Source organism: Lissotriton helveticus, chromosome 6 (genome assembly GCF_964261635.1).
Source record: "Lissotriton helveticus chromosome 6, aLisHel1.1, whole genome shotgun sequence".
NCBI classification, from domain to species: Eukaryota; Metazoa; Chordata; class Amphibia; order Caudata; family Salamandridae; genus Lissotriton; species Lissotriton helveticus.
Genome location: NC_136067.1, coordinates 1,748,332,480 through 1,748,347,668, shown reverse-complemented (window position 1 = coordinate 1,748,347,668; position 15,189 = coordinate 1,748,332,480).

Genomic DNA, 15,189 nt, shown 5'->3' with positions numbered 1-15,189 from the left:
CTACAGAAAGGGATGGGTAAGTCCGTTGCTGTTGGAAAGGGGAAAGAGGACCAGCAAAGCCGAGCCCCAATGAACACTGAGCGGATGGTTCAGGCCTATCTGGATGACACAACAGAGGTGTTCATGGAGCAAAGCCCATTGGTCTATTGGTATGAAAGAAGGAGACAGTGGCCAGTGCTGAGCAGGCTGGCGATAAAGTATCTGGCTTGTCCTGTAGCCAGTGTCTCTTCTGAGCGGGTTTTCAGTGCTGCTGGTGCCATTGTGACATCGAAAAGGACTAGTCTCTCCCCCAAAAGCGTGGAGAGGCTGACAATGATAAAAATGAATCAACGCTTCATACCACCAGACTATAAAGTACGTGAATCAGAGCAGGATGAAGAAAGCGAGTCCGAAGACCTCCTCACTACTGGGTTACATGACCTACTTCTGTCCGAACGCACAGAGTTTGAGGACGAGCTCCTCTTCCCTGACAACTAGGCTTTCAAATTGTTACTTTCTCCCTTCCTTTATTTGTGCTATTTTCTTATTAACAATGGCTTTCTGGTGCTAAACTGCAAAACCACAACCAAATCCATCCCCACCACTAATTCTTTTTATGTACCTACTGGAGTTGCACGCCTGTGCATTTATTTTCACTGTATCTTTTTATTTACCTACTGGAGTTGCACGCCTGTGCATTTGTTGACTGCAGCACTCCTCAGAGTCTTGCTCCATCTTCTTGCCTCCCACTCAAGTCAATACAATTCCATCTTGCCAGCCATACATTGGATGTTGTATGTAGATGGAGTATAGTACAATAATGTAGCCTCGAACAGTCCCTCCATAACAAGTGAACCGTACAGTCATGACTACAGCCATCCTCTATATCATTTGAAATCTGCAACTCATCACTGTCTTACTCTTAAGGCTACCACCTCTGTCTGCAGGCATTCATAGACGACTCTTCAGTGTCAATACTTGAGCAGGCATCCACAACTGAAGTCAACTTGTTGTGATTTTTAAAAGGCTCGGCAGCATCTGTGATCAATCATCTGATAGTGAAAGACAAGAGCAAGACAGGTATATTAAATGAATGATGCAATGCATTGCATAGGATGTTTACCTGACTCTGAGCAAATGTGCATGGAATTAAAGTATACTAGTAAGTTCAGACTCACGTGATGGGCAATTTTTCCATGTTATTTAATAATAAAAATTATTTCCGCACTTGTGATCCTACTACTACTGGTGCAGTCAGTACTTAATGTATCGTTCGTAGTCACTCACTACAGAGTAGACTGAGTTGCTGGTGCTGTTGGACTAGACGTGCCAGACCTGATAATGATGGTGACACCACACATATCATTGCACGCTGTCAGGCAGTTGGATCTGCGCTGATTGATGTACGATGTTTCTTGGAGTGGAATACAAGGTAAATACAAATAAGAGGCACAGCACAGTAGAGTAGACCCAGGCTACTTCATGTGTGTGCACTGTGCAGTGGTACAGTACAATAGTGGTATTATTGGTGACTGAGAATGACGCATTGATTTTGTTGATTAATTTTGAAAACGCTAAGTTGCTTTTTTAATTTTTATGCCCCTTTCTCTGGCTCAGGCAAATTGTTAGGTAAATGCAGTTTGTGTTACTGGCGACCCTGTGTCGTGGGTCTGTTTTGTGCTGGCTCCTATCTTTTCTTGTACTTCTAGATTAATAATGATGTGCAACTAGTAGACTTATACATAACATATTGTATCGAAGCCGCCTCAGTCTGAAAGTCCTCTCTTTACGACTACTCCGCTTGTATTATTTTGTTGATCTGCACTGTATTTCAAATACACTTTGTTTAGGTCATTCACATTCTTTTGTATTTGCCTTTTCTTTTTCAATCCACACAGGCTGGACGTTTTTCACCCACTGCTATTATACTATGAGCGTCTACTCACCGTCCATTACCACTAATCATCATCATCAAGCAATTGGATGGCGGGAAACAAAGAATGATATTCTGCGTATCCTGGTTCTACGTTTATTCCTTAAATTCATTGGCTAGTGGATCAAATTCAACATCATAAATCATCGTCTTCATTGTTTTGCTTTTGTTGTCTATATGCGTACTGTTTTTATTTCTCAAACCTTTCCGCAAACCCCCGTACCCATCCATTCAACAAACCCTAACCCTCTTCCCCCGGGCTGCGTGGTTTCATTGAGGTGCGATGTTTGTTACATTAAATATACACCAACAATTTGATCACGCGCTTGCTGGGGCAGATGTGGTGAAAAGCAACAATAGTGTCATTTTCAACAAGGCATGGCCGGGATCTTCTTCTGCTTCCCAACTCAAGCTCTGTGTATAATGCCAATTAATTTACAATTACCATCAAACAACGAATACGTAATGAATTGGCGTCATTGTTTGTGTTTAAGTTTACAGCATTATGATTTAGAAAAGTTTGACGTTGACGTGAGTACTACAACTACAGTTGAACTTCTTATCTTCTCTTGCACTTACTTTCCAGTCCCCGAAACCATTGTTTTGTTTCAGTTTAGCAGTTGCAAAATTGTATTGGCTCAGTCGTGTAATGTACTGTACTTAATACTTATACTACCCCCACATTGTCTATCACGAAAATGACTGCCTCTTTCTTTTTGTCTCAAAATGCTACTGGCAGGGTCTGTCTACTACTATCTTCTATCACAGAAGTTCAGAACAACAGATTCTTATCCATTGTCCTGGGAAACAAATGCAGCCCACTTCATCATCAGCAATCACAGGTAAGATAAGTTTGCTGTGAGGTATAACGCAAGACAGACTGGTAGTTCTTCTAATACTACAAATAGAACTCGGTGAGGGTTTACCGCATCTACCTGTCTGCATGTTAAAGATGTGGACAATATATTTTTTAATTCGAAAGCACTGTCCCCTGACCTGCATGGCCAATTAAACGTTGTGATGTTGCACAACGTACATTATTTGGTGAAACAGTCCCCCCTCCACCCCCCCAACAAACACAAATGAACTTCAAATGTTTTCTTTTGCAAATAACTTTGTCTCATTTTTATTTTAACATAACGATGATAGAAAAATAAAATATATATCAAATCTTACCCCAGGCCCAGAGCTGTCCCTACCCTCCCCTAACCCCAACCAAATTTCAAAGTTAAATGTACACCCCAACACCCAAATCCCACCCACCAACAAAAGGATTTAAAAAGGGGCAAACAACAGGGTCCATTTCAAAGCCGGCGGGCTTTCAGGTGTTTGTCCACCATGATCTTGACACGCTCCTCTATTCCATCCTCCAGCTTCTTCCGCTCCTCCTCAAGCCTCGCTACCCGGCGGAGAATCTTTTCTTGAAATTCCCTGGACCTACATTTGCACGCATGTTGTGGGGGGGCCGCCGATGATGTAACAATTTGGCGGCGGGCGGCTGCCTGACCACGGCGACGTAGTCCTGCAGGCTTGGGGGCCGGGGCATTGGAAGAGGCAGCAGCTGCTGCCGCCGCCTCCTCCTCCTCCTCCTCGGCCTGATCCACCAGCCGGCAGCCTGCAGTTTCCGCTGCCGGGCCCGGACTGCCAACTCCTTCCTTGTTGGTTTTTTGGAAGGAGTAACTGGAAAGAAAGAAACAGAATTGTTGTAATCCAAAATCCCCGCAAATCAAGAACACAACATTGATTCAACACATAGTGGCACAGTAGCACTAGCAAGCAAGCTGAGTACAAAAAATTGTGTTGCATCTATCTTGAACATTCTACGGCCTATATAATTAATTTGTTGGACTTTTTGGCACGGCATTATGCCTGCCCTAGTAGCATGGGTGTACTTCAACGGTCACACACATTAGACCGAACACCTGTCTTTTTCATATCTCGTTTTATATTATATACTCTGATTCCGGGAAGGCGGGAACAGTCTCAAACTAACATTAATTAACAGGGGGCAGCTAGTAGTACATGTCTAGTAGAGACTATCATTCTTTATATCGCGCAACAAACCTTATTTGGTTTGTGTTTCACCAGCAACGACCCATGCACCCAGTCGTCCCCTCCTTCCCTTGCCTTTGGGTTTGACCAAAACACTGCTGCTGCTGAGACTATCCACTAACCACCGATATTGGGTGTGTCTCCCAACCACGCTGGCAGCTGTGTTTTCCCCTTTCCATGCTTCAACAACAACCCATGCATCCGACTGCTATCAGCCACCTGCATTACTGTAGTGGTAATGCTAAGCATGGTAATGACAAGTAAAGGTAACATCATATATTGTCCAGTAGAGTACAGTGAGGAAGTTTTCCCCTCCCACCAAGTAATGCGGATCACTATTGAATGTAACTTACCATCGCCCGCCGCTGTTGGCTCCCCCCCCACTGCTGCTGGTGCTGGTGTAGGTGTAGGTGCCTCTGGTCCTCCTGTCCCCGCCGGGATCGCTGACGCTGCGCCGCTGTCCCCGTCGGCACTGGTGGATGGTAAGGGTTCTGCACCTATAAAAATAAGTACACCTTTTTAGATGGATGCACAGCCCCCATTGTACTTGTTCACCAAGAATGGAGTTCTTCAAAACAGTTAAGTACAACGTACGTAATCAGTTGGAGTCCACATTGCATAGTACAGCAGAGTCACTACACATATTAGCATTCATTGTTATGGTATGGTACCCAAGCTCATCTCATCTGTACTGCTACTCTAGGCCTTGGAAATTAGAAGTGAACTATGTAACCTTTGTACATGAATGTATCCAGTTTTGCGCATGCTACCTCGCAGCTTGTTGCGCAATACGAGAAGACGCCTTTGAGGCAACATGATTGTTCAATGCATACACCTGAAGAGGTTGGAAAATAAAAGGGCCCGTATTTAAGTTTTCTATGTGGATTGTGGAATAGAGTTTGCTTACAGGTTACAACTTCTTTTTAGCATGGCTGCATAAAACTGGCCTAAATGTATTTCATACTGTCTAACGTGCACCACTTTTGTCATTAATTTTCGGCAGATGACAAGATTTCCTTCTACGAAGCTGACATTTCCAGAGCTTACCAAAAAGAGGCATATGTAACCAGTATACGTTCAATGGTGAGGGGGTCTCCGACATTTCCCACATTTCCCTATCGTGCACTAGTAGCTGTACAAATGTTGATTACTTTATTCTGCCTTTTTGAACTCTGGATTTTTTCTGGTGGGCCCCTCGACGTATTTCACGGAACAACTTACAAACATTGATGTTACTTACTTACTTCAAACAAAATAAAGCTTTTCAAGTACCACTTGGACTCTGAAGTTTATTTTCAGTGTCTGTTGTCTTGTAGACTCACACGAGTGAGTGAGCAAAAGGGGGTTTCTTAGGTTATGGTTTGTGTAATAAAAGCATTGGGCATCTTGGTATTGGGGTTCAGGAGTGTGATAATTGAATAATTGACCAATGACTGAGCCCATATAGGTTGTCGTTCAGTGAATTGTGGGTTCCTCAGAGTTCTGTGACTGAGGTGTAAGTAAGGTCCAACCTGCCTATCAGCACCAACATCCAATTTTCTGGTGCACTGCATACATAGTTATGTAATATGTATATGACTCCATAGAAGATAGAATACCCACAAGACTAGTAGTGGTATAATAACGTTTACAAAATACTAGACAAACATCTGGATGCATACTTGGTTGGTGTCAATTGCCAAAGCAGAGACATTACAGAGGAAAAAACATAAGACCGGAGTGGACCCTGTGCCTACAGCTATTCTAATTTTTTTTATCGCATATTTATGGAAAAGATGAATACCTTTACTAAAGAGTCAAAATTTCTTTAGGAAGTAAATGTAATTAATCGGTTTGGAAAAAAAAGCTCCGTTACAAAGTTAGGGAAATATCATTGTTCCAAAAGAAAGCACTGTTGGACTTACTGGGGACAGCAGCAGGAGCCTCAGTAGAGGAGCTCTGTGCCTGTGGTGGTTCACCCGCCGACTCGGTCCCCGCATTCTGCTTGCCCCTGGGTTCTGTGATTCATGTAAGAAATAATAAACAAAGAGAAAAACATTGAGTGCTGTGAAACATAGACATCATTTCAAAAACCACTGCTAGAACATTAAAAGAAACAAACATTGATCTACCAAATGAGTACTGCCTTGCAGGATTCACTGACTGTATACTTGTAGAAAACAAATAACATGTTCCATAAACATTCTGATTGCAGATTACTAAGTAACACAGAGGCAGTCAGTAACACCTGAACAACACCACCGATTCAAGAGATTCAAGAATGGGGTAATCAATTATCTGTGAGTAGTCATTTCTGTTTCATTTTTGCCAGCAAAATGCATAGATCACAAGGAGGAGACATGCAGAAATTTTGTGCATACACGACATTGTACGTTCGTTGCATCATATTTTGTTCTGCTACTGACTGAATGCTACTGCTGCCAAGCCTACCACTCATTAAACAAACTAGTAACTACATCCGTTCTATGGAGGGCTGAGGCAGGGGTGGCTCTAGGCTCATGGTGGTCCTCCTGGGCAGGGAGCGTAGGTAGGGGGCCCCAGAAGAGGAGGTCGGGGCGGAGGACGGAGGACAGTGAAGAGGGGGAGTCAGGGTGTTTGGAAGTGGAACAGAGCCGGAGGCAAAAAATCCCTGCCAGGGGCCGCCACGCAAATATGTATCCATCCTCAAGGGATTATTAAATTAAGGATATATATTGGTGCGGTGGCCCCTGAAGTTTGGTGGCCCTGTGCAGTTGCACAGCTTGCACATGCCTAGAGCCGGCCCTGGCTGAGGTAAGAAGAACAAAGTAACTTTAGCATTCATTGCCAGAGGAGGATTCATGCAGAAGAGAAGGCCGTGAAAAAAATGCTACAATATGCAAACTACGTACAATTATCCATCCACCGCTATTTCACTGACGGACAAAAGAAGGACAAGACTCTATTAATAGCATTAACTAACTTCAGTTCTCTACAATAAAGAAAATCTCACATCAATAAACAGCAACAGCTAGCGCCAAGTTGAAACAACACGCAAGAGTCAGTGAAGAAGAACACTGTCATACAATTACAGTAGATATACCGGAATACATCAGAAATGTAACTAGGAGCAACAGTCATCGCGTTACTTATTCAGCCAATATTTACAAAGATACAATAACAATATTTATACTACTATATATATATAACTATATATATTACCTACTGGCGGTCGCCAGTAGGTATATATAGTTAGGATTTTTTCTCTATGGGTTTTTTGAAAATTCTATGTCTAATAACTTTGGCGTTTGTGGACGGAATTGGCTGACATTTTCAGGAAAATGGCACATTTTGTTTCTGAGCAGCCCCTGAAAATTTTGGGGGGGTTCGTCAAGGGGGGGCCGAGAAAAAAGGGGGGTCCCAAAACGCGTTTTTCCCATGTTAATTTCCATAGGGCGGTTGGCCTCACTTTTAGCCCGAACGGCTGAATGGATTTGCACGAAACTTGGCAAAATTGTAGGGACTGGTAGCCCGATGTGCCTTTTGTAGGTCTCAATATATGTGCTCCAGTGGATTTTGAGAAATTAACGTTTAAAAAAAGATATATATCTGTAACAGCGGACCGGTTAGCGCTCTGGTTCGCGGACTTTTCGCGCAACGGAGCTTTGTGAAGCGAAGCTGATTGGTTCTCCGGCGTCTGTCAACATTCCAAACAGTCCGTAGCGGCCGCCATCTTGTCTCTCGGTAGGATCGAGAGACAAGAGGAGGTCAAAACAAAGGGGGAAATAACTATAAGGGGGCATAGTAGATCCTCGCTGACCCCCTAGGTTTGATGTGGAGGTTTTAAAAGGGCCCCGCGGGGCAAAAAAAAATAATAAAAATAATAATTGAACGGCTGAATGGATTTGCACGAAACTTGGCAAAATATTAGGGACTGGTAGCCCGATGTGCCTTTGCTAGGTCTCAATATATGTGCTCCAGTGGATTTTGAGAAATTAACGTTCAAAAAAAGATATATATCTGTAACAGCGCTCTGCTTCGCGTAACGGAGGTTTGCGAAGCTGATTGGTCATTCTGTCACTGGGCTATAGTTGGGCTACATCTGGCTGATATTTGGGCTACATTTGTTTTTTTGTGTGTCTGGCGGCCATCTTTGGGCTACATTGGGCTACATTGGGCTTCATTGGGCTACATTCGGCTAATTAGCAAATAGCTCATCGCAAACTAGGAATGGTAAAGAATCGCTATTTATTCCTTAAAGTTCGCTATTTAGGAAATGCAAATAACTTTGATGATACATATGGCGGTTCATCTCTAACAAGATAAGAAGCATAGGGATAGATTTATGATGACTGGTGCATCACCAGGGATGTGTTAGTCATTCTGTGCCGCTGTTCCGTCACCTATGGTGTGCTGCATTTACAATGCGGCGCATCACGGGGCAAAAACAGCACAGATGCGTGATGTATCTGTGCCGTAAAGGTGGCGCATTGCTGGAGTTGTATCGCAAGTGTGATGAAGCTCCAGCAAGGGTCGGGGGTGCCCCTGTCGCAGGGTTTCTGTTCTCACACAGAACTGTGGACAGAGGATTGGAACCTCGGCGAATTAGGGTGTCCCAAAACTCACGTTAGTAATCAAAAACTATTTAGCAAGCTAGGTACAGTGTCACATTGGATATAACAAACTCTCAATGTTTAGACAATCCAGAATATGAACTTATAGTACCTCAGGATACGTGGAACTCATGAACAGTCGGTCGTTATATATTTCTTAGAAACCAGAACATGGAGTTAAGAAGAACACATGTGTATTTGAAATGTTTATTTACTAATGCCGTCTTCTCAGGCGTAGTACCTTAGATAATAAAAGTACACATATTATCAGTAGCAAAATTACCAGCATAGTTACTAGTACATAAAAAGTGAATGGTGATAGTATGTTAACATGCTGTAAATGAATAAGAGTTAGCAACACTTATAAGCAGCCGCGGGCCGTGGAGGGAGTTACGGTGAGGCAGGGAGGCGGGGAGGGGGAGAAGCAGGGTGGAGAATACAAGTACACATATTATCAGTAGCAAAATTACCAGCATAGTTACTAGTACATAAAAAGCGAATGGTGACAGTATGTTAACATGCTGTAAATGAATAAGAGTTAGCAACACTTATAAGCAGCCGCGGGCCGTGGAGGGAGTTACGGTGGGGCAGGGAGGCGGGGAGGGGGAGGGGCAAGGTAGAGAGGGCTCCACCCTGCTTCTCCCCCTCCCCGCCTCCCTGCCTCACCGTAACTCCCTCCACGGCCCGCGGCTGCTTATATCTCACCCTCCCTAATACACATATTATATTATTTGCTAAGAAGGTCTCTTTGTGTTGGTTTAGGGCGTGCCCATACTTTAGTGTCTTAGATTTGAAGGAATCACATCAGCATACACCAGCTCTCTCTTCATGTGAACCGCATCAACTGTTGTGTATGTGTGTTCGGCAAAGCAATATAAAACCCGCCTCATGCCCAGAATTGGCAGAAGTTGCACTTATGTTATGAGTATGAAGTCGTGGAGATCAGACCTCATAACAATTCTGTATCGTGTTGTTCTTGAAACTTTAGCACTCGCTGTACAGATATAGTTTAACAAGTAAAGCAGATAGTAGACCAATAACATATTATTCTCATGTAAACCACGATGAACTACTAGGTGGAAAGCTAAAGCAACAACTAAATGTCGTGTGCAGAAGTTGCAAAAAAGGAAAAATGGCGTTTAAACCGGTAATGAGCCCATGCTAACTTAACACGGTGTAAAGATATCCAGGACCTAGATGACACCTCCCCATGATCCGGAAACGAACTGAATAAGATAATAGAAGTGCCATCTCATGAGAGCAGATTGCAAGTTTATATGTGGACGGTCCGCAAGGTAAAGCATTAAAAACTAGGAAAATTCAATGCTAAAGAAAAATAAAACAGCCAAGTACTTTATCGAGTCTTAAGCCAATAGGCAAGGTAAATAATAAAAACTTGACAATTAAGTCAATGAATTGTCAATGAAATGCTAGTACTCAGCATATGAAACATGAAAAAGGTCTATGACATAACTGTGTATGCAAAATAAGCTGCAACAGCCTCCAACAGGAAGTCACCGTCTTCATCCGAAAACAGTTCAGCCATCCAATTTAAAAGCGGAAAAGAACATACGTGCTCTCCCAGCACCGGATCCTCTATCACCATCAGAGGACAGCTCGGTGGGTTTTCAAGAAAGCTGTGTTCCAAGAAAGACTGTGCTGCCGCCAGTAAATTCCAGGGACCAAGTAGTCCATGCATCAATGCCACAGCCATAATCCTTTCGCCAGGACAAACCAACTCGTGAGTAATGATAGGAGTCATCAGCTGATTAAAGTCGACGTCAGGAGAAACCGGTCCGCAGAGACACAAATCAATGGCCCAATCGAAATCACAGGTCAGGCAGTGAAATACAGGCTGGACACAGGTGAAGTAGGAGAACCGAAAAGATAATCCATATGCCGTGCTTAATATCGCCAACGGCATTGTGCCATAATATTCTAGCATGCGATTGCGGAACAGTGTCAGCAGCTGCAGGGTCGGAGGTTGCATAGGAGGGACATCCATATTTAAAAATGTAAAAAAGCACAAGAGCGTCCGCTGGTAATGCAAGTAAAAATGCAATCCACGAACCAGAGTGGAGAAAATGGAATGAAAGGGAGCAGGGATGACTCCAAAGATTTTCTCAAATGAAGTCACGAGACCACTGGTAACAACTTTAAAAAAGTGTGCCAGGGATTTTGTGGAGGATGCGTTAAAGATAGTCGGAAACATGTTGCTGAAATTGAAAGGCAAACCTGTGTACGGGTGTTCGCTATGTGAAGTACGAAAGTTTCACGGGCCGAACTCAAGGCCACCTCTCTCTGAGACAAAAGAGCTCTTATTCTTGTCATGCCGTTGAAACGTGTCCCAAGGTTGGTATTTGTGGCCAGATTGAAAACTCCCTATGTTCATGTGTGGGAGGAAATAGAACATTTCTGCAGCAAATAACCCGTTCACTTACTGTTACGATAAAAGGAATACTTTTAATTAACTCAGAACAATCTTCATTATTGAGCATCAAATAACTACCATTTTCCAACAACTTGAACGTGGGGATGATAGCAGGAACTGGCGTGCCTTGCAACACGCAAGCCATATTTGGTCGGTGTTTGTTGCATGAATCGTGTAACTGTATGTGCCTACACATTAGTGAATGATCTGGCGTCTCAGTGCATTCCTCTCCATTCAGATAAACTTCTTGATCATCTTTGAAACATCTGTATGTGTATGGAAGCGACCAGACCTCATGAACAAAAGCACTACCTAAAGGTTCATAAAGACCTATTGGTATATATTTCATACAATTTGAAAACTTATATAAAGCAAAAGGCAGCGTTATTAAACCGTGGATAAGGCATGTTGCCAAAAAACCCGCAATCCTCTGCTGATGATGTCACTGAGCATGTCATGAATGATGTAATATGTGACATCATCAGTAGTGGATTATGGGTAATAGTATCTCTAGTTTACTCCCCTATAGCTGTCTTTCTTTTAACATAAGTGTGTGTTTCCTTCCCTTATACTTACTGTTTTTGGTTCGCTTCCAGTTCGCGTACCAGCGAGCGAACTAGGAAGCGAACTAAGAGAAATAGAGGTTGGCACAGTTCCAAATATTGTACCAATTTTTTAATAACGGGGAGGTAGTTCTGAAAAGAACTTTTTTTTTATTTTTCTGAACATTTTTTTAATGTTTTTGAATTTTTCGGAACAGTTTTATATTTTTTTGGGTTTTTCTTGGAGGGGGCAATGAAAACGATTCATTGTAAAGGGCTCAACAGGAGCAACAAAACAAAAAAAAGAAGTATTTATTATTTTGGGCGTTTCGGACAAACTTGCATATGATAGTCAATAGCTCTGTTGATCAGAGTGATGCTTCTTTCTCCGTAGGAAATGAATCCATCGCAAAATACGCAGGTGTGTTTTACTTCACCAAATCTCATTTGTATATTTGGCACCATCTCCCTGCCCTCTGGTCCCGTTACTTCCGGTACAACAGATCTTCTGGCCATAATAGGGAGATTATCTAGGTCGTTCCGAAACTGTGCAGCACTGTAGTTGTTAGGATGCCACCTAGTCATATGGCGATGCATTGTGTAGTTTCCGAAACTGTATTTTTTGTCGGTCCCTCTGGACAGTCTATCTTGACATATAAGGCAAGTTACGTATCTTGCATTTACTTTTTTCTGACCTTTGGGAATTTAAAAAAATTGCCAAATGAAGTTTTCTTTCCGGTGAGACGTCTTGGGCTGCTCAGGCAAAAACTGCCTCTCTTCGTGCTCGTCCTCCTGTTCCTCTTCTTCTTCTTCTTGTTGAATTACAACTTGAGCAGGTGGTCCTCTCTTCCTTGGAGGTGGTGGAGGTGGTGGGGAAGCACCAGCTGAAGCTACTAAAGAAGCCATTGCTCAGTGATCACAAAGGGTCTTTCTCTCACAATGATGAAAGTCAGAGTGAGGAAAGAAGGAGGGATTTTCATCATTTGGGAAAAACAAGAGTTCTCAACCAATCAAAAGTGTTCATTTTAGATTATATGACCTAGTCTTACATCATTAGGAAACCAAAAGTGAAATGAACCAATGAAAAGTGTTATTACCAAGTCACATGACTTGCTGTGTTTACGTTAAGCGCTTTGCAGGGCCTCCCGGTTTGCTTCCAGAAACCTGCGCTTTGGCACTCGCTTCGCGTACCAGTTCGCTAACGTAGCACGTCATATGACGTATCACGCGACAACGTGGAACGTCATGCGGACGGGAGGCGTCACGATGTTGTTTTCTAACGCGGCACTTGCGGTAAAGAAACGTTTACCGGCTCGCGGTCTATTTCGCGGCATCAAGGTCAGCTAACGGGAAGCTTCCCGATTCGCGAAGCGGGAACGAAGAAAAAAAAATATTTAAAAAAAAAATTATTCATAAACATATAAAATATATTTTTGGATTTAAAGAAGAATACATTTTACAGCTACAGATATTAGCTGTTAAAAAACCAATGAAATTCACAGAAAAAACCATAGGTTATAGACCATATATAGTTAGGAATTAGCATTTACAAAACCTTGAAAATTCACTGAAAAAACCATAGGTTATAGACCATATATAGTTAGGAATTAGCATTTAGAAAACCTTATTTTACTCACACAAAACCATTGAAATTCCATATATAGTTAGTTGCACTAACTATATATCGCGCACCCGCAATCCACTGCTGATGATGTCACATATTACATCATTCATGACATGGTCAGTGACATCACTGATGACATCACTGATGACATCTCAAATGACATCACTGATGACAACATCCAGTGACTGTATGTTTCTGTAAAGTTAAAATATGTCTTAGATATTGAAGAATGAGTGGATGTATAAGTGTCTGGATGAAGGATTTAGTAGGTGCGTGACTGACTGTATGAGTGAGTGATTAAATGTGTCTCACTGAATGCATGGGTTAGTGACTAAACTGTCTTAATTTGTGCATCATTATGTCTGTTGTGATGTAAACTGCTGCATGTGTTGATCATTAGCTATACGAGAGGCTATATGTGTTATTAATTGGTTGCCCAAGTATTTCTATGGGAGATTGAGTTTGTGTGGGGGTGGCTGGGAGGTGTGTGACTCTGTGCATAGATGTGTGAGCAGTTGATTCACTAGGTGTATGAGTTCAAGAGTGCATGTGGAAAAAGCTACATGGGCGGTTGACTGTGTGCATGAGTGTATTGATGAGTGAATGGATATCTCAATGCTACATGTCATAGTAAGTACATATGTAAAACACAGTACATGTGAGAGTTGGCATATATAAATAACTGTGCATGAGAGCCACTGAATGTGTGAGTGGCTGTATGGATCATTGTGAACTTGTATCAGGGATTGTATAAGAGAGTAAATATGTGTTAGTATATGTTTGAATAAGTAAGGTGTGTATAACTGTATAGTTGAGGAAATGGAGGTGAGATTGTTTCTTTGCATGACTGACTAGGTGTGTGAGTAACTCCATGGATGAGTGACAGTGTGTGAGTGTCTGTATACACTGAGTGTATCTAAGGTTATATTAGAGTCTGAAGAGGTTTATTGTATTAGCACAAGAATGATGTCAAATGAGATGTCATCAGTGATGTCATCAGTGATGTCATTTGAGATGTCATCAGTGATGTCATCAGTGATGTCACTGACCATGTCATGAATGATGTAATATGTGACATCATCAGCAGTGGATTGCGGGTGCGCGATATATAGTTAGTGCAACTAACTATATATGGAATTTCAATGGTTTTGTGTGAGTAAAATAAGGTTTTCTAAATGCTAATTCCTAACTATATATGGTCTATAACCTATGGTTTTTTCAGTGAATATATATATATATATATATATATATATATATATATATATATATATATATATATATATATATATATATATATACACACACACTTTATTTTTGGGGTAGCCACTCACCAAGACCCACAACCTCGACACCAAGCAGGTCCAACAGGTCCTGCTCCCGGTCCAAAATGTCGGCCCAGCGGTGGGACAGCTGATGGTGGGTACGCCGGATACCGGAGCAGCGGAAGACTGCCCGGCGCACCTTCGCCCACCGCCGGAGACGCTCTTCAATGCGCTGGTAGCCGGGCCTGCCGCCTGCTGCCAAGGTCAAGGGGAGGTGGCGCTGGATAAAAAAGACCAGGGCAGCCACCTCCTCCTCCCCAAAAAGTTGGCGGGGCGTCACTCCTGCGGGGCGCATTCTGCCGCAAGGCAGCGGGGTTTTTTTGGGCACAGCCGCCTTGCCCTTTGAGCCGCCGATGCTGCTGGCACCCTTCACCATGGTTCTGGGTGGAGGGGAGAAGAAAAGTTGAAGACAAAAAGGTAGGGGAAGGAAGAAGCAAGGTAAAAGAAGGAAGTAATATAAAACAAGAGAAAAGTTGCAAAAAAGTTGTAAAAGTAGAAATAAAATGAAAAATATAAACCTAGGCACAGAGAGAGATAGGTAATAAGTAAAGAAAGTTTGAAAAAGTGAGTGAAAAGACCAGGATTGAAGAGATAGGAGTTAGATGCTAAAGTAGGCCCAAAACCATAGCCAGAGTGTGAAATCCAAGATGGCTCCGCCCGTCGTGACCGCCGGGGTAGGTTCGCGCGATATTTGACGCGATCACGCACTTTGGCAGTGCGAACGAGAAGATGAGT